This window comes from Microtus ochrogaster, chromosome 6, assembly GCF_000317375.1.
Source record: "Microtus ochrogaster isolate Prairie Vole_2 chromosome 6, MicOch1.0, whole genome shotgun sequence".
NCBI lineage: Eukaryota > Metazoa > Chordata > Mammalia > Rodentia > Cricetidae > Microtus > Microtus ochrogaster.
Window position 1 is genome coordinate 15,814,114 of NC_022013.1, and position 19,261 is coordinate 15,833,374.

The 19,261-nt window shown below is 40.5% G+C and overlaps 1 protein-coding gene and 1 non-coding gene across 2 annotated transcripts in view; both read left to right on the forward strand.

Annotated features, from left to right (window-relative positions):
• Cntnap5 (contactin associated protein like 5) overlaps nucleotides 1–19,261 on the forward strand; it is a 964,727-nt gene that overhangs the window by 708,800 nt on the left and 236,666 nt on the right. The window lies entirely within an intron of this gene.
• On the forward strand, nucleotides 12,518–12,590 carry Trnak-cuu. Its single transcript has one exon. It is a non-coding gene; the product is annotated as a tRNA-Lys (tRNA).

Consider the following 19,261-nt stretch of genomic DNA (forward strand, 5'->3'; position numbering starts at 1 on the left):
ACTGAGTCAGGAAAACCTCTCTTAAAGGAGATTTGGCATGCCAGCAGCAAACAGCAAGAAACTGTGTTAAACTCTGTATTTTGGGGTCTAGAATTAAGCTCTCTCAGGCTTTTAATGGATTTTTGTTTGCTACGTTTGTGATGCTCCTCAGGCTAATTGCTTGTGTTCTGAAGCAGCAATTGCTGCAGCTTGATCCACATGTTTTGGTTTTAGAGGTAGAATAAACAAAGCTAGTCCCTCTCTGCTGGACTTCAGAAACAGTTTCCTTTCCTTACCTGGATCTTGTTTTTGAGTTTTCTTTCTCCCTGTTTTTGAAGTGGAGTAATATCTCACTCTTTTCCCTCCTGGACTCAAGCAATCCTCTTGCCTTAGCCCCCACAGCAGATAGAATGATAAGCACTCACCACTGTACCTTGCTCTATTTGCATTTTAATTTTCCAAGTTCTGAGTATTGAACTCTGAATGAAATTTGCTGCAAATAACCACATGGTCTATTCATCCAACCCTCTACAAGGCAGATGGCTTTGATGTGTCCATGTTTTTAGACATGATGGAATGCAGTTGGAAAGCCTAATTACATTTTACCTCCAGTTGCCTTCAGCCTCCTGAAGCCATTCGTTGAACAGCTCTGTGTCTGAACTAACATCTGTGTGATGAACAGATTAACTGACGACTAGCTTCTATCAACCAAAAGGCTAAGAACATCATCTGCCAGTATCTGAAGCTGGATATTTCCTGCTTTGCTCCATCTAGCTTACCTGATGTTTGTCCCAGTATGTTTAGAAAATAACTTGGTTCATGACTTTGTTTTCTTGCTATAAAAAAAAAAACCTCACAAAACAGTTACAACCTAGGAGTATGAAACTGGGGCTACCTAAACTATATTCCTAGACCACCGTGACTTGTATCTCTGGAGGTGAGAGATGTTGATGATGTTTATGATGATGATGATGATGATGATGATGATGTGTGTGTGTGTGTGTGTGTGTGTGTGTGTTTAAAGTACTCAGGGCCTTAGGAATTATAGATAACCCCCATACCACTAAACTCTTTTCTCAGCTGTGATTTTGTTACTGGCAGGGGACTTGGGAGTGACCTGTGACTTCTTGACAAGGGTCTTTATGTCAGAAACAATGAACTGGTCAAGGCACAGAGTAGTGAAATACAGATATATTAGAAATGACTGGAAAGGCATAGTATTCAATCCATAGGGTAGGAATGGACAGCAAGTTATATAGTCTTTGTAACCTCACATTAGGGTCCAGGGCCTTCTCATTTCTTAAGAATGGAGAGTTTTTAAATAACTCGACTTTTTGGATTTGTCTCCCAGTAGTTGATTTTCTTTACTGGAAGGGATCCTACAGCCTTGAGTCGGTCTGGGGCAGACCTCATGATAGCCTTTATTGTTTGCTGGATTCTGGAATTAAGTTCCTTATGGCTTACAGTTCCACATGTGATCATACCTTCCTGCCTAAATTCTTAAATTCAGAACTTACTGACAGGGCTTTTAATGAACTATGCTGCTTTCTTACCAGGCTATAGCAAAGGACTTTGGTAAAAATAGAATAGAAATTATTCACATACTTAATGTAAAAATGTGTTCAGTCAGTACAAATATTTCCTGAGTTGACTTCCTTAGTGAGTAGTGGCAGGGATCATCATAAACTCCACTCATCTAAGACAGTTCTTTATGGATTTGTTATTCCAAAAGGTAAGGGACTGGGACCCTTGTGCTTGTTTGGAACTATGTTTGTTTTAGCTTGAAGATATTTTATTGAGATCAAATCAACTATTCTCTGAAGCTCAGAAAAACAATTGGAGTGTCATTTGTAGTTGGCCTGTTATCAATGAGTGTCTTTAGGTAGTGTGGCTGAAGTGTGACTACCATCTTTTGGGAGCTCGTGTATCTTATTATGCACACTGTAATGCTTATACTTAGATTACTTGATTAGTCCATTGATTTTTATTTCTTTTCCACTGTCAGCTATGGGAGCCACAGTCTCATACATATGAGGGAAACCCCTTTCCCTCAGCAGTGTGTACATGTGCAAGTCAGGTGAAGGACTGGCAGCAGGTATCTTCCTCCACCACTTCCCACTGTGTATATTGAGGTAAAGTCACTGACTGGAGCCCAAAAGTTGTCAGTTGGGCTAGTCTAGCTAACCAGCTTGCTGTGGAGATCCTCTGTCTAGTACCCTGGCATTATAGGTGGCTCATCACCCCTGTACACCATACACACAGAAGCTGGATATCTGAACCCTGTTTTTCATGTGTACAGAGCACAAGTTTTACTAAAAGACATGTTTATCTTTTTTTTTACCAAGGAATCCTGCAAAGCACATTCCCTTAAAGCGTTAATTTTTATTTTCCTCCCCATTAATCATATTGCTTGTGTTGATGTTGTTCAGTTCAGCCTCTCATCGAACCCTGCATAGCAATATATATGTAACTAACTTTTCGACCATTTTCACAGCAAAAATGGAAATAAAGAATTTTGAATCAGTCCTGCAAAGTTTTAGCCAGTTTCTTTTCACAGACTGACTAGTTATATAGCTCCATTGACTGCAGCATTATTTTATCTATGTAGTAAACTGAGGGGAGAGAACGTTCTGAACAGCCACAGCCACTCCCGACAATTCATGTTTTTATTCACTACAAAAGACCTGAGCATCCTTCAAGACAGGTTGTACTAAGAACATCATGTTTCCGAAGCCAAGGTTTATCACCCATGAAACAGACCATTTGCAAAATTAATAGGTAAATTATCAAAGAGAAACAGGTCATTAGACCCACTGCTATGGTTTAGAGTCTGGGTTGGGGAAGGAAGCCAAAGTGAAGTGTGGAAGCCGAAGTGCCCTGGAATGACAGGAACTATCAGTCTGTGGTGGAGGTTGTGGCCACTCAAACAGAAGCAGTAAAGTGCTGTTATTATGTGGTATCTAAACCCACACTCACTGGGGACGCCCTCTGAGCTTGAAGGCCAAGCTAGACAACTCAGCTCCTCAGTGTGAGCAGATTTGTTATATGAAAGGAAAATGACTGAGCTTTTTAATTTTCACCATTTTTATTGTTAAATTTGTTATTTACCATGCAAGAGGTTAATGGGTGTATGTTCATGTGTGCAAATACATGTGTGAGTGTGTGTGTGCTTGTGAGTGTGCATGTGTGTATGTGTGTGGGTGTATGCCAGAGGTTGATGCTGAGTGTCTTCCTCAATCAATCTACATCATGTTTCTGATGGAGCTTCTCACTGAACCTATTGCTGATTGTCTACACTGACTGGCCAGCCTAGTTTTAGATATGGCTGCTGGAATAGAACGTATGTCTTCACTCTTACATAGCAAGCACTTTATTCAGGAAAAGCCTTTCTAGTGAGCACTTGATGTGCCGCAGTATTAGCAGGTCTTGCTGTACGCCAAGGCACTGACTGGCTTTTTGCATTCTACTTATGTGAATTAGAAATAGCAATGTTCCTATCTCAGAGGCTATTGACCATACTGGTTTAAAGCAGGGGCCAGGCAATCAAATAGGCTGTTTGATAGTATGTGCAGCCTTCAGGAAGTTTGTGAGGTTTAATTTCACAAGTAATTCCACCTTGTGGGGGTTTTAATTGTGAAGATAAATAGGGAAAGAGTATAAGCAACACTAATCACAAATAAATCTAAATGAACGCTAAGAAGTTTGAGAGGAGATTTATGTGCATTGTGGCATTTACTTCTCACTGCAAACTTGCAGGGTGGAAACTATTATGGTTTATATCTTATATTTTAGGAGAGTGGAGTATGAAAAGTTGAATATCTTCCCCAAAGACCCTGCTGGTGAGTAGAGGGAGGAGACCTTCAGATCCAAGACATCTGGCCTCCGAGCCTTGATTAGCAATCACAAGACACCACTATATTAATAGTGGCCCTTGACAGATGTCTCATTCCAGGGCTGGAGAAATAACTCAGTAGTTAAAATACTTGCCTTTGGTCCAAAGGTCCCGAATTCAATGCTCAGTACTCAGGTCAGTCCAATCACAACTGTCTGTAACTCACGCCCCAGGTGACCTGACACCCTTTTCTGGCCTGTGAAGGTATCTCTCTACTTAAACATACTTACTCCCCCCAACACACACATATATAAGTAAAATTAAATCTTAAAATAAAAATAGATTCCTTTGGGCTCTTATTAACACATCTGCTCCTCATATCTACCATAGGGATCAAAGCTCTATATGAGGACTTTTCTAGTGAGCTTCTGAGGTACTCAGGCTTCAAACTGGTTAATAAAGTCTCAAAGCCTCTTGATCTTTCAAATGTAAATTACCTGTGAGCTCATGTGCTCCCTGATATAGCTCCCCTTAGATGTCTTCTACTTCCTGATTCCCAAGTACAGGAGCTTATAGCCCTCCTGCCTCTCCTATAAATTAAAGTGGGCACATTGTTCTTTTCCCTGTCTTGCCTCCTTTGCTGTTTTGGAGGCTGTGCTGAATAAACATGGCAAATGGCTCATTTCTGCTTCCACTTTGTTTCTTAGTACCCACATTGATCATCACAATCACCTATAAAATATTTGTGCCAAAGGCTAAGGCAGCTTAGAAAATTTCCTCCTTACAGGTTATGAGTCTGAGTGGCCAGTATTCTCATAGTGAAAGTACTTACATTTGGTCTTTGCTATGTCTTCAGCTTCTGAAATTTTTTTATGACCAACGAAGGCATTTTATAGCATTCAAACCTGAATCATTAAAATCTGGATTTTTAGTATCTTAAACTACACTGCTTATAACTATTTTTCTTCATGTTGTTTTGTCTTATGTTTGTTGTTGTTTTATTTTGTTTCAACTGAGAGCAATTTATTACCTAGTTAATCTTCCTTGTCAATTTTGTCTCTGTGGTTAATACCTCTAAAGAATTGGGAGATAATTTGAAAGAGAGAAAGAGAAAGAGAGAGAGAATTATTACGTGTTTCTATGAGCAATGAGGAGGAGAAGTAGCAAAGATAAAATATTGTGTGCTTAAGCCAAGTAACCTTCAGAAGACTTGGGCAATAATTCTCTGAGTACCTGATTCGTTGTCGTGATAAGCGCAAGTGTGTATGTGTGGATGTATGTGACTATGTTATTGTGGAATGCAGAGATCAGCCCAGGTTGGCACTCCGCAGAAAGTTGTCCACCTTGATGTTTGAGAGACTTTTCTCTCACTGGCCTAGAGCTCAGTGGCTTGGATAGTTCATCTGGCCAGCGAGCCTCAGGGCTCTGCCTGTTTCTACTTCCCCAGCACTGGGAATGTAAGCATATCCCAACACTCCTAGACATTTCACAAGGATTCTGTGAATAACATTCAGGTCAGGGCCAGACTTTTATTGTCTGAGCCATTTCCATATCTCCTGTATGGTTTGTTTGTTTTTAATTTTAATTATTTGCTTAACTTTTTATATACTGAAATTTCTCAGTCTGCTGTATACTTTGCAGCTGTTTCTGAAGCAGTATGGTGCAGTACAATCAGGGGTTTTAATCAGTCGACAGATACACTTTGTCTTAATTCTTTCCATAGATGTTGCCGGACATTCCTGCTTCCTGGAGTAATCAGGAGAGTCAACTCAATCTTTTGTTCACTATTAGCTTAATTTGTGTAAAACACTTAGCTAGATATTTCCACATGGAGAGGGGTATTTAGATATTAAATGCAATACCTGACCTGTAAAGTTTTAATGTTACAGTCACATAAACATGGTGGACATTAGTAGAAATGTGTTTTATAGGACAATGGTAAGTAATCTGATCCTGTCTTTGGAATCTGGGCAACAACAGCAGCTCTGTTCCCAGTCAGACACAGGATTATGAAGATGAATAGCAGACACTGTCTACTCTGTTTCTGCTGACTGTGTGACTGATTAAGAATGTTAAATGCATTTTTTTTTCCTTATGATACTTTCAAGTTGCCATGGGTTTCTTTAGAACTCAGATTGAGATGCATCTGTATTTTGGACCTGACCCTCTTCTGAAACCACATTCCTTGTACCTGTTGGAGGGTGGGATAAGGAGCATGTTTATGGATAGGTTGAGGACTGGGCTCTGGAGATGACTCAGTGAACAAAGTGCTAGGTTTGGAAGATAAAGTCTTAGGTTTGATACTCAGAACATTGTTTTTATTTATTTTTTTATTTTTATTTTTATTTTTTTATTTTTTTGGTTTTTCAAGACAGGGTTTCTCTGTAGCTTTGGAGCCTGTCCTGGAACTCCCTTTGTAGACCAGGCTGGCCTCGAACTCACAGAGATCCACCTGCCTCTGCCTCCCGAGTGCTGGGATTACAGGCATGCACCACCACTGCCCGGCCAGAACCTTGTTTTTAAAAGCTTGTGTTGCTGGTACACAATGTAATTCCAGTGCTGGAGAGAGAGGGATGAGAGCCTAGTGAGGCCAGATAACCTAGCTTCATTGGTGAGATTCAATCCAAATGAAGATTCTGTCTTAACGATGATGAAGGTCACTCTAGCTGAGGGACAACACGTGAGGATTTCCTCTGTCCTTAACACATACCATAGGCAGTTGCATCTGTGTGTATGTGCATGTACACAGAGAGAGAGAGAGAGAGAGAGAGAGAGAGACAGACAGACAGACAGACAGACAGACAGACAGAGATAGAGACAGAGACAGAGAGACAGAGAGGAGAGGGATATATGTGAAGTAAATACTAGAATAGACTTGAGGAAACAAAGTGGTAGAACCACTTTGAGGAAAAGTGAAATTTAGTGGACATTAGCTAAAGATGTGCTTCTGCAAAGGCAAGGCCTTGGATCTACTTAGAAACAGAGGAGGGGAAGGAAGGGAAGCAGCTTTCCTGTGCTCCAGCTGTGCCAACCCAATCACCCTCCCAACCCCCCACTGCACCACATCAGACATGGGATGCAGCTACCTCAGACATTCTAACCCCAGTTGCCCCCTGATCATAAACATTTGAGGAGTTTTAAGTATAGCCACAAAAAGGACCATCCAGTGAGTTTCAGTCCAACCATAGAATTGTGAGGAAGAGCAAACAGTTCTTAACTCCTACAATTTTTGATTGGGGGTGGGGAGTGTGCTGGTTTATTCCATAATAGTAAACCAGCAAAAAGCTGGAGATTTGAATTTTGATCAAATCTGTCTAAACACATCGATATTTGTTATTTCCTGACTTTGGGCTTTGAGTTTTAAGTAAATCAACTAAAATCTCAAGTATTTTTTTCTTAATCAGAACTATAGTAGTAGTAGATGTGTTCCACAGGAGGAATGCCATGACAAGGGTGACCTCTAGCCTTCATTTGCACACACATACGTGTGTGCCTACAAACATTTGTGTGGTGTATGCACTCACACTACCAGAAAGTCACTGTCTGGACTGGGTGTTTCAAGGCATTAGAAATGTACACAGAGATTATTGTGTAGCAGGAGAAATTTAGTCAGGAACAAAGTGATTGTTCAGATCTATCCGCTACACCAATAAGGGACTTCTTGTGGTAGAGCACTCAAAGGCCTAGATGCTTTCCTCAGCCTTCCTTTACCAGGGCTTGGAGAAGGAGAATGGTTGCTAAGGAGCATAGTACAGATGTTTCTTTGGTTTTCACTGACAGGCATGGATTTTGTAAACTATAAGGATTTTTTTTAACCGAATATTGTTTTTTTTTTCCACAGTACTTTAGATTTCACTCATATACGCCCAATAGAGCGTTCTAACTTGCCAAATGTATTAAAAAATAGTTGTGAATGTAATCCATGCTAAGTCTAGTCATAGTTGTTAAAATATTTTTCTCTATATTTGCCTAACACACACACACACACACAAACACACACACACAAAGTAGTTATTGAAAGTGAGGTACTTAATTTTCATTTCTATTCAGTTTAAATCACAGGTTAATCCTCATTTATAGAACACATCTCTAAAATTAAGAGCAGATATATTTGAGTGATGGATGCATCATGGAAATTATTTCTTTTGTAATTCATAACTTGAGTTATTATTGGATCTGTTGGTTTGAATGAGAATTTCCCTCACAGGTTCACATATCTCCATATTTGATCTCAAGTTGATGGAATTGTTTGGGAAGCATTATGAGATGTGGCCTTGTTGGAGGTATGTCACTGGGGGTGGGCTGTGAGATTTCAACATCCCACCCAATTCCCAGGTAGTGCATTTTCTCTTTCTCACTGCTTTTATGCTTGTGGATCTGATGAAGCTCCCCGCTACTTCTGCAGCACCTTTCCTGCCTCCGTGATGTTTGTTTGTCCCACCATGTTAGGTCCACCCTCTGGACTTAAAAACCCCAACTAAACACTTTCTTTCATGAGTTGACTTGGTCTTGGTGTCTTAGAACAGAAATAGAAAATTCGATTCTATTCCTGAATGGTTAGGCCTTCAGCAAGTAAGAATGAGGAGGCATGACCAGGCTGCTAGCAGGGCTATAAATTTGTCCCTCAAATCATGAAATGCAGGCTAGGGTTGCTTTTCCTGTTGATGTGATAAAATACCTTGCTAAAAATATCTGCAGGAAGGAAGGGTGTCTTTGCCCAAATCAGCAGTGAAAGCACAGCTCAGGAGTATGAGGCAACTGACCGTAATATGCCTATAGTCAGGAAACAGAGAGATGGATGCTTGTGCTCAGCTCACTTTCTCCTGTTTATTCAGCCCCAGCCCCCAGGCCACAGATGATACTGTCTGTATTTGTGACTGGCATTCTTACTTCATTAACCTGATCTAGAAACTCCCTCAGAGACACACTGGGATATTTCCCTCTCAGTGCTGCTCTATCTCACCAAGTTGACAGTAGAGAGGATCCATCGCAGATGTATCACAGGGCCTTGTTAACAACTCCCCGCCACAGCTCTTTCATTCAACAAGCTCTTGAATGAAAGGTGTCAGGACCTGGTTCATGGGGTGGGAATGTGCAGGGTGTTATTATGTAGCTTTTCATTAGGTGGTGTGGTTCTGTTTTTCCTCCGGTTGGAGGTAATAGCGCCATGCTTTCTGCAACATTCATTAAGCCTTTCTTTCTGCATGCTTAGAGCTCCTTACCACATGTCAGAACCCATATCCATGACCTTTTTTTTTCTCTGTTATGCTATGAGGCAGCATGAGTTCTGTATGTTTCATTATGGTTCACAGGTTTCCTTTCACCCAAAATTATATCATTTTCTTAAGTTCCTCTCTTGAGTGCTTAGAGAATATTGATGTGAAAGGTGGTTGGTAATCACGGGAAGTAATTTCTATATTCAGAAGTGTTTGCACTTCCTGTGCTTAGAGACGGCAGGGAGACAAACCTGCAGGGGGAGGCAGGAAGATGTGATCGAACTACAAAGTGTAATAAAACCAAGTAACTGTTTTTTATTTGGTGTTCATATTCTTTTCTGGAAAAATGCCCCAATTATAATAATTACAGAAGCATCATTTTATCATTTTTAATTACCAGTTCTGTGTACGAAGGGCAATACTATCAGGAAACTGAGAAGCACTAAATCTCCTTAGTGATGTTGTTTTTGTTTTCTTGAGGTTTTACTTTTAATAAGACAGGTGTTTACTAAGGAAAACAATTTAAAACTGAAGAATTTAAGTATAACTTACAGATATTAACTCAGAATGCATGGGGTCTAAATTTATAAATGTGCTCTGCTCCTGATAGGAACTCCATATTCCCTCTTTCATCTGTTTCCTAAAACTTATTATTTCTATTATATACACTGCAGGACATTGCTACCCATAACACATCCTTGGCTAAAATCTTTCTAGGAATCACTCTCTTGAGTCACTTCTCATCACTACCTATAACCTATAAAATTCTCTCTCTCTCTCTCTCTCTCTCTCTCTCTCTCTCTCTCTCTCTCTCCTTCCTCTTTTTCTCCCTCCTCTCTCTCTCTCTCTTTCTCATATGTTTCAGTATCTGTAGGTGCAGTATTTATTTGTATGTTAGAGGGGTCAGCCTTAAGTATTTATGTTGATTACACTGCAGATTATTTTTTCTTTTCTTTTCATTTTTTTTTTTTTTTTGGTTTTTCGAGACAGGGTTTCTCTGTAGCTTTGGTGCCTGTCCTGGAACTAGCTCTTGTAGACCAGGCTGGCCTCGAACTCCCAGAAATCTGCCTGCCTCTGCCTCCCGAGTGCTGGGATTAAAGGCGTGCGCCACCACCGCCCAGCTGCAGATTATTTCTTGAAGCAGGTATCTCCCTGAACCTAGAGGTCACTATCTCAGTGAGTCCCTTCCCTGCTCTTTGCCTCCCATCTCCATGTCAGGCTTCTGACTTGGGTGCTACTGACCCAAATTCTAGTCTTCATATTTGTGCAGAAGCACTTTACCCAATGAGTGCCATTTAGCTTATTTTTAAATTGACAGTTTTGAGACATAGGCTCATTGTATTTTCTGGTCTTAAACTGAAAGCCTGATTTCAACTGATTCTCTTTCTTCATTCTCCCCAGTAGCTAGGACTGCAGTTCTGATTTGCCATATTTGTCTTTAGCATTTATTTCAAAACTGTTCCTGAACCTTTTGACAATGAGCTCTTTGGGACTACTGACATGATTGTTCTTTATTAGCAAGCAGAGTTCTTAAAAGAACTGGGATTCACAATACTTTTAGGCATCCCAGTGTTATAGTCTGGGTTACATTTTGCAATCCTCATTTGGGCAGCTAGTCAAGAAACAGACCACAAAATGGAGATAGATTGAAAACCAGAAGTTCAATCTGATTGAGATATCTCATATCTTATGCTCTTGGTGACTATGATAAGCAGGAGCAGATTTCAGGAATAAAATAAGTATTAAAGGATTGATATTTTTTTAAGAAAAAAGAAGTACAAAGACACAAATCAAAATAAGTGGTTGAAGCTCTGGGAAAGTCAGGTGACAAAGTAATTGGTGGAGCAAGAAGGAAGACCTCTGTGTAGAAGGAAAGATCCATTTTTGTCTGGGGATAAGAGTAAGACAGCCATAAATGTACTTTGGGGAAATCACAAAAGCAAGATGTGGCATAGAAAATTGCATGGGTTTATTAAGCAAGCATACTTTGTTCAACTGGTGAAATCCATTACCCTTAAAAAATGGTACATATCAGAGTTAATTACTGCAGGGTAATATCTTGGGTTCCTCCTGCAGATAAGGTCAATTATCTTATATTCATCTAAAATGCATTATGAATAATTCACTCAAAAGAGTTAGCTGTAAAACATGATTAAAATAAATGGGGAGGAAAACATTGAGTTCAGTAGTAATACCCATGTATGTGGATGGGAGTGGAGGCCAGAAGGATGTCAGGTTTCATCCTCCATCACACTCAACCTTCCTTTTTGAGACAGTGCATCTTCACTGAACCTGAAACTCTGCATTTCAGCTTGACTGTCCAGCAAACTCTAGGGATCCACCATCTCCAGATCACAAACTCAAGGTTTTGCATCACACACTTTACCGACTAATCCTTCTTTCCCATTGTGAGATCCTATTATTATGTCTTTAAGTACTTGAGTCAGTGAGAAATTTGGTTAATCAGCATAAGAACAATGGAACACCTGCTCTCAGATTTCACTGATCCACAGAGAGAAGGAGAGAAAGCTGTCATAAGGGTCGTGAATTAGATGTGAGAAAATGACATTCTTCGGTTGTCACAGGACTGCCTCGTTATTAACTTCTCTGAAACTAAAACCTGTGTGTGTTCCCTCTAATTTATCACATATATACCTTACTTATATACAGTGTTATAACCTGTCCTCTTGTCCCATGGTTGAAGGAGTCTGTGACTCTGTTGCCTAGCACGGTTAGAAAGCATCACAGTGAAAGTTAGTAACTGAAGAGGAAAGCATCAAGCTTGAAAATGCTAAGTGTGTTTTCTATTGACTGAGCATTGGTTTGTCATGGTTATTATCTTGATCACTTTCCTGGCTGTTGCAACAATACACAAGACAAATGGCTCGAAAAAGGGTTGATTTCACTGATGTGGGAGTACCGTCCACCATAGCAGCAATGGCAGGGAAGTCAAAGCAGAAGCATGCCAATCACATTAGATCAGCTGTCAGGAATCATCCAGAAGCTGGTCCTCAGCTTGCTTTACATTTTTTATTCAGTTCAAGTACCTAGACCATGGATGGTGTGGGCACATGCATGCAGTGTAAGTCTTCATGTCTCAAGTAACCCAATGTAGAAATCCTCTCACAGACACAGAACTGGACTCCATGGTGACTCAAAATCCTACTAAGTTGACAGTCAAGCTTGATCTCTGGAAAAGGCTTCATCAAAAGCTAAGAGTCATCTACAAGACTGTTGATGACAGACAGTGAATGAGGTTGATTATAACAGACAAAACTCAAGAGCAAATGTGTCCTGGCTAACCCAGTCAGGATGAAAGTCACTTTATATCCCATTTCCTATGGTTTCCAAATGGAATCCAAGAATGAACTGTTGCGGGAGGTCCTTCCGCTCCTCCACCCTATAGCCGCTGAGATACCAGCCCATTGGGGCGTGGTCTCTCTCCCTTTAAAAAAGCGGCCACTTCCTTCTCTCGCTCTCTTCACTTCCCGCCCGGCTAGCTCAGTCGGTAGAGCATGAGACTCTTAATCTCAGGGTCGTGGGTTCGAGCCCCACGTTGGGCGCCATCTGTAGTAATAAGAGCGGTGGGCTGCTTCCCGCCACTCCAGCCGCCCGCTCGGCTAGCTTATGCCCCAAAATAATTACACAGACACTGTATTCATTTAATCACTGCTTGGCCATTTCTATCTAGCCTCTTCTAGGCTAACTCTCTCACCTGGACTAGCCCATTTCTAATCATCTGTGTGTAGCACCCCAAGGTGCGCTTACCGGGAAGATTCTAGCCTACGTCCATCCTGGGTCGGAGCTTCATCGCGTGTGCCTCAGAGAGCAGAGCTCTCACCTCTGCCCGCAAGAGTGGAACATCGTGTCTCTCTGAGGCATCTGCTCCCGAGAGGAGAGCTGTTGAGTCTCTGAGCTCACTTCCTCTTCCGCCCAGCATTCTGCTCCTCCCACCTACGTTCTAACCTATCAGGTCAAGCAGCTTCTTTATTTAATCAACCAATGACCTTCCTCCATCAATGAACCACTTAAAAGCCAAGGCAGAGAACTGGTGGGTTTTGAGAAATGTGCCCAGTGATGAAAGGACTCTTGCTATGTGTAGCCACTTTTATTCATTCTCAGAATTTACTGGACACTCCTCAAAGGGGCATCCAACTATTGTTTTGAACCAGATAGAGTGTTTCCATGGCACATGCATCTCATATTGTGAATTCTGCAATTCTTTACAGAGGCAATGTATTTTATGTGAAGGATCTGCCCAAACATGGTGGCAAAGATGGGAATTTGTAGAACCACTAAACTATAAATTTGGCTCCTGTAGTCTGGAACTGGAAATAGAGCATTTATAATACCCTCCTATTTCTGTTTTTTTTTCTCTCTGTGTGTGTATGCATGTGTACACTCATGTATATGAAAATAGCTTCCTTATAAATTTGCTGATAAAAAGAATATAATTTACAGGTGATAGTAAAAACATGATATACATTTTCTTTTTGTAGACTGCGTAAATCCATTTTATGTTCAGGTTGAGGTTGTGTGACCTATTCTGGTATTTGTGTTTAACTTACAATTACCATTGATGAATGTCTATAATGCCACATGCACTACCAGTTGATATTTTCATTCACACTAATGAGAAAGAAGTAAAACTGTGGAGGCCGATGTGGAAACGGCACTGGCTTCCCAAAGATGTAGGCAGCTTAGAATAATCAGACAGAGTCTCTGAACATTGGGAGGCTGTCTCACCAGTGCTCTTGGAATTGCTACACTGCAGTGGGTAACAGGGTGCTATGGATCCCTGAGTTGTTTTGTGTTTGTTACTGGCTTTCACCTATCACTTTCTCAGATCTATCTTTTTTTGTGTTGTGAGTACTTTCCTTATAACAGGATTTACCTACCTATGTGCTGTACCTATAAAGGGAGCTGGGAAGAGATTCCAGGTCTAACCAGTAGTCTGCTACTTCTGCCATGCTGTACACTTTCAACAGACAGCAAACAATTTTAGGGTTCAGCTGCAGCTCAATGTTAGAACACTTGTCCAGCAGACATGAATTAGGATCCCTTCAGAGAGCCGCAAAATAAGTAACAACGTCAAGAGAATAGGTAGTTGTAAAATTTAGCTAACATTACTGGAAAGTGGTTGAGTATTTTAATATTTAGAAACAGCTGGTGCTAATTTCCCATCTTCAAGACCGAGAGGACTGGACTGATGGAAAGACAGAAGCACCACTTTTGTTCTTCCCCAGAAACCACTGTGGAGTTCAAAAGGCACTGGAGTCTGCTGTTTGATCTTCGTGCATTCTTGCATTGTTTTCTTTTCCAATATATTAGTCAGGGGTTTCTTGAGAAGCTGAATTTACAGAATGAATTTCTCTCTCTCTCTCTCTCTCTCTCTCTCTCTCTCTCTCTCTCACACACACACACACACACACACACATGTATGTATATGTATATGCATATACACACACATATATAAAATGTATTAGAATAATTTACAGGCTGTGGTCCAGCTAATCCAACAATGGCTGGCTACGAACAGAAAGTTGAAGAATCCAGTAGCTGCTCAGTCCCCAAGGGTGAATGTCACAGCTGGTCTTCAGGATATGGCAGAATCCCAAAGAAGTAGGCTCTACCAGCAGTGAAGGAATGGATGTGCTAGAAAGGCAAAGACATTCAAACAAAGAGCAAAATTTCCCTTCTTACATGTCCTTATATAGTCTTCAAGCAGAAATCTTGGCCCAGATTAGATCTCCATTAAGAATCTGCATTTAAGGTGTGTCTTTCTGCAGTTAAATGACCTGGATTAAAGGCAAACCTTCATGCCTCAAAGATCTGGATTAGGAGGAATTAGATCTTCCTCCTTAGAATTAAGCAAAAAATCCCTCACAGGTGTATACTCCATTTTTGAGCTGCAGTTAATTCAAATGTAGTCAAGTTGACATCCAAGAGTAGCTACCACATATTACTAAAATAATGCTGCAGACGAGTAGTGCAGCCTTTTGTATTGGCACATCCCTCAGCAAGACCTATCTTATCTTAAAGGAGCAGTGTTCATGAGTAAACCAATGGGTGTGTCTGAGGACTTTTTGCTTTGTTTGTTTGTTAGCAATGTCTGGGAGGATGGCTGAGCCTGTAAGGTGCTTATTTTGTGGGAATGCAGCGCTGAATTCATCTCTGAACTCTTATAGACACACTGGGTACAGCGACCTCTGTTTGTGATCTCATTGCTGGGGAAGAAGAAAGAAGTAGATAACATAAATTCACTGTGCAGCTGGTATGCACTAATCAGTGAGCTCCAGATTAAGGAAAAACCTGTCTTAAAGGAGGTGGAAAGCAGTCCTGAGGATGACACCGTGGTTGTCCTCTGGCCTCCACATGTATACACAGAGACTGGCTGCCATCATTAACAACAATATTAATATGCCCTTGAGGAGTGTGACAAAAGTTTACATGTGCTTCAGGGACACCTTGATCTTGTAAATGCCTTCCAGAGCACAGATGTTCTTCATCAGGGCAGCACAGCGGCAGCCCTCTGTCAACTGCTAGTAACTCAGCCTGTTTTATAATTTTTTATCTCACTCTGTCTTCCAAATATTAGACACATTCTCTTACACTTGCATTAGTTAATCTGAAATCATCTTTATGAGCTAAGGTTTTTCATTATAGTCATTTTATATGAGGAAATAAAGGGCACTTAATTGGAAGCAGTGTGTACCAAGCTCTGTTTAGAGACACAATGTGGCTTGCAGTGCAGTCAAATCATTTCATGAAAAGAAGTGAATGACAGGGCTGGTTTAATGAGCAGGGCCACAACCTGGAGAATCTTGTTAACCATTCAAAGGCCACAGATCTTCCTATGTATAAACAAGAAATAGTAGGAGAGCCATAAAATGGTAGATGATTTCTCAGACTTGTATTTTAAGGAGCTGGCTTTCTTGTAGGGTACCAAGTGAGTACATAGACTAGATGAAGCATGCTGGGCAATCTAGGTGGAATGGATGGTCTGAATGGTAGAAGTGGGGAAAATTTCCCACCATGGTAATGCCAAGTATGTCAATCTCTTGGCTTTGCCAAAGGAGGTTTCTCATTGAGGATTATATCTGAGGTTTCCCACATGCTAGGTGGGTTTTACCTCTTAGCTGCAGCTGAAGCCTTCTTTCTAAAAGGTATTTTGAGATGGGGTCATGCTTGGTTGTTTACACAGGCTGCTCTTGCGATCATTCTCTTTTTTATTGATTTTATTGAGTTATACATTTTTCTCTGCTCCACTCCCTTCTTCTCCCCTCCCCTTCAACCATCTCTCATGGTCCTGATACTCCTAATTTACTCAAGAGATCTGGTCTTTTTCTATTTCCATGTAGATAATAATCCATGTATGTCTCTCCCCAAGTGACCTCATAGTTACAAAAGAAGGCACAGAAGTCCATTCGCATATCCTGACCACCTGTCAGGATGGCATGGACTTACTAGAATTACCTATTTTAATTTCAAAAGAACCAAGCAATCATATCCTGATTTGGGATGTGCAACTATGTTTGTCAATCTCTAAATTCTCTGTCAGAGAAGGTGGAAATGGGCCTGCATTTTCAGCCTCCACAATTATCAATTTCATTTTAACTTCCATCTTAATGGCCATTCTTAGAACCACTCTTTCCTTTTCAAAACTTTGGTATATTTCTTTTTCTCAATACCCATTAAAGCTGTGATTCTTCAGAACTGGTAGTAAACTCACAACAGGCTTAAATATTTCCTTTATTGGGTCTGTTTTCCCCTATTGTGACAAAAGGCATGATAAGCAGTAACTTTAAGGGGAAAGAGATTTATTTTGGCTCACAGTGTGAAGGTACAGTTCATAAAGTCAGGAAGGTCATGAAATCAGCTGCTCACATGTTCAAACATCCTGGAGGAAAAGGGAGATGAATGCCTATTCTTAGTTAGCTTTATCGTTTTGTACCATCCAGGACCCAATGCCAAGGAACTGTTCCATCTTAATTTAGGGTAGATCTTCCCATTTTGATTAACCTAATTAAGGCAGTCCCTTACAGGTGTACCTGACAGTTTGCCAGGTGATTTCAGATCCTGCTAGTTGGCAGGCAAGCACTATTAGCCCCACACTCTTTATGATATTGTAACAGAAGAATTAATTGCTTAGGAAGGAATGGAAATAATAACATCCTAGGTTTGTTAAGACTTTGTGAGTGAGAATTGCTGACATTTTGTGTCATACTGCATGTCCCTGAATCTAACAATGTGAATTCAATGGCTGCTGAGTTCACCTGTGTTATTTGCTCCAAAGAGAAACTTCAGCAGAATTTCAGAAGGACTGGAGAATTGCCTGTCAAGTAACGTCTGCCCTGTATTAATTTTGCACAGCTCTGGGAAAAGAGAATTCAAACAAAATTTCGCCTTGTGTAAAAGCAGCTCTGAGGAAGGTGCAGCTGAATTTAAGACAGTTGGCAAAGATGAAAAGGCATCACAGACTCGGGGGCACAGGGCAGCATTGATTTGCCTTTCTTCTCTTCTCCCGGATTTCGGCATTTATTTCACAGTTATGAGAACGGACTATTTTAAACCATGTTAATTTTTGGAACATGAACATTTGATATGCTTATTTCAACACATGAACATGAACAGATGTTTACATTATAATGTTAAATGCACCAGCTGCTCTCCTGTCAGGGTAAGCTTTCATGCATTTTCTTTAAAGGTGAAAGGAAGCCCTTTAAACTCCTTTGCTCATACATATCCATGGGAAGAGCCTAGCTCCCACTCCCTCCAGTGCATCTTTCCTTCCTTCATTTGTTTTTTTCTTTAGAAAGGATCAAATTTTCTTGGGAAAATATTTCCTGTGTGTAAATGTATGAAAGCGGTCCATGCACTATGGCATCAGCCAAGTCAGGGATTGACACACTTTCATCCTTGTGCCAACAGGAGGGAGTTTAAAGAATTTATCTCAGATTTAGGTTGTTTTGAAGTTTCCTTTTACAGCTATGAAAGACTGGTCACAACCTGAGGAGGAATGGCCGTGCATTCTGAGAACTGGCACCCTTTGAACAGCTGAGTTTGATGAATGATTTATTTTTCTGTTCTGATATAAAACCTGGAAGGTCAGGGATATTGATCTGATTATTCTACTTCCGCATTCCTTATTAAGATGGTGATACATGGATTTACTTCTCCACTGGGTTTAATCCTCTAAGGACTGTAATGAAGGTAACTTCATTTCCAGATATAAACAGCGGGGCAGCCCTTCCTTTATTGCAAATACAGGTGTTTCTTAATGTCTGAAGTTCTTGTTAACCTGGGCCCAATAAATCAACTTCAAAAAAAATGTTAATGTTGAAGTGGTTTTATATTTTTCACCTCTTTTTCATGCTTTTTGCAGAAATAATTAAGCAAATATAATATACATGTGTGAAACTAATTATTTATAATACCATTATTCCAGAAATATCGTATGAGCGGTCTCTAATTCCTGGCCTATGTATTGTAGGAAATATAAGATTATCATACTGTCTTTAAACATTTCCTTATATAAATATGTATATAACAGGAAAATGACTGTGTTGTATAATTAATGAACATAATTAAAGCTACATTAGCACATTTAAAATATGGGTAGTGTGACTCACCATTCTTTGTAATGGCCAACAAGTCCACTCATCAGCATGCTTTTTCTTCTCTCTCACTCCAACTCCCATCCCACCAAACTGGATTTCCAACTAAATTGGCCTGTTTGTCCCCTGAGCAGCTCTCTTCCCAGCCAGTCTGCTGATGGCATATGACTTTTGGTGCATTGCCCACGGCCATCCTAATGGAGTCAGGTGTAATTTTCTGGTGGGTCTCTCCTGGAGAACTTCATGTAGAGTGTTCTGCCTTGTCTTCCTTGCTCTGCCTCTGTTCTCTATACAGATCCTCACAGGTGTGAGTGCCACACCCTCAGATTCAACTAACATCACACTCAAGGTAGAAACAAACAAGCAAACAAACAAAAACCAAACTTCCTTCAAAGAACATCTATGGACTTTTCTTGTTATAGTTTCTTAAGATACTATGAGGTTTTGGGGAGCCCTAGCGGGTTTCAGTTTGAGACACATGTGAAGATGAATGGCACTTTTTATTAATGCAGATCATGTAGTAAGGACCTGAAGCAAATTTTCAGTCTGTACAGGAGAACAAAACTGTACTGCTAAGCTTCTTGCAGAAGGCTCAGTCTTAAACCATGGAAAAACAA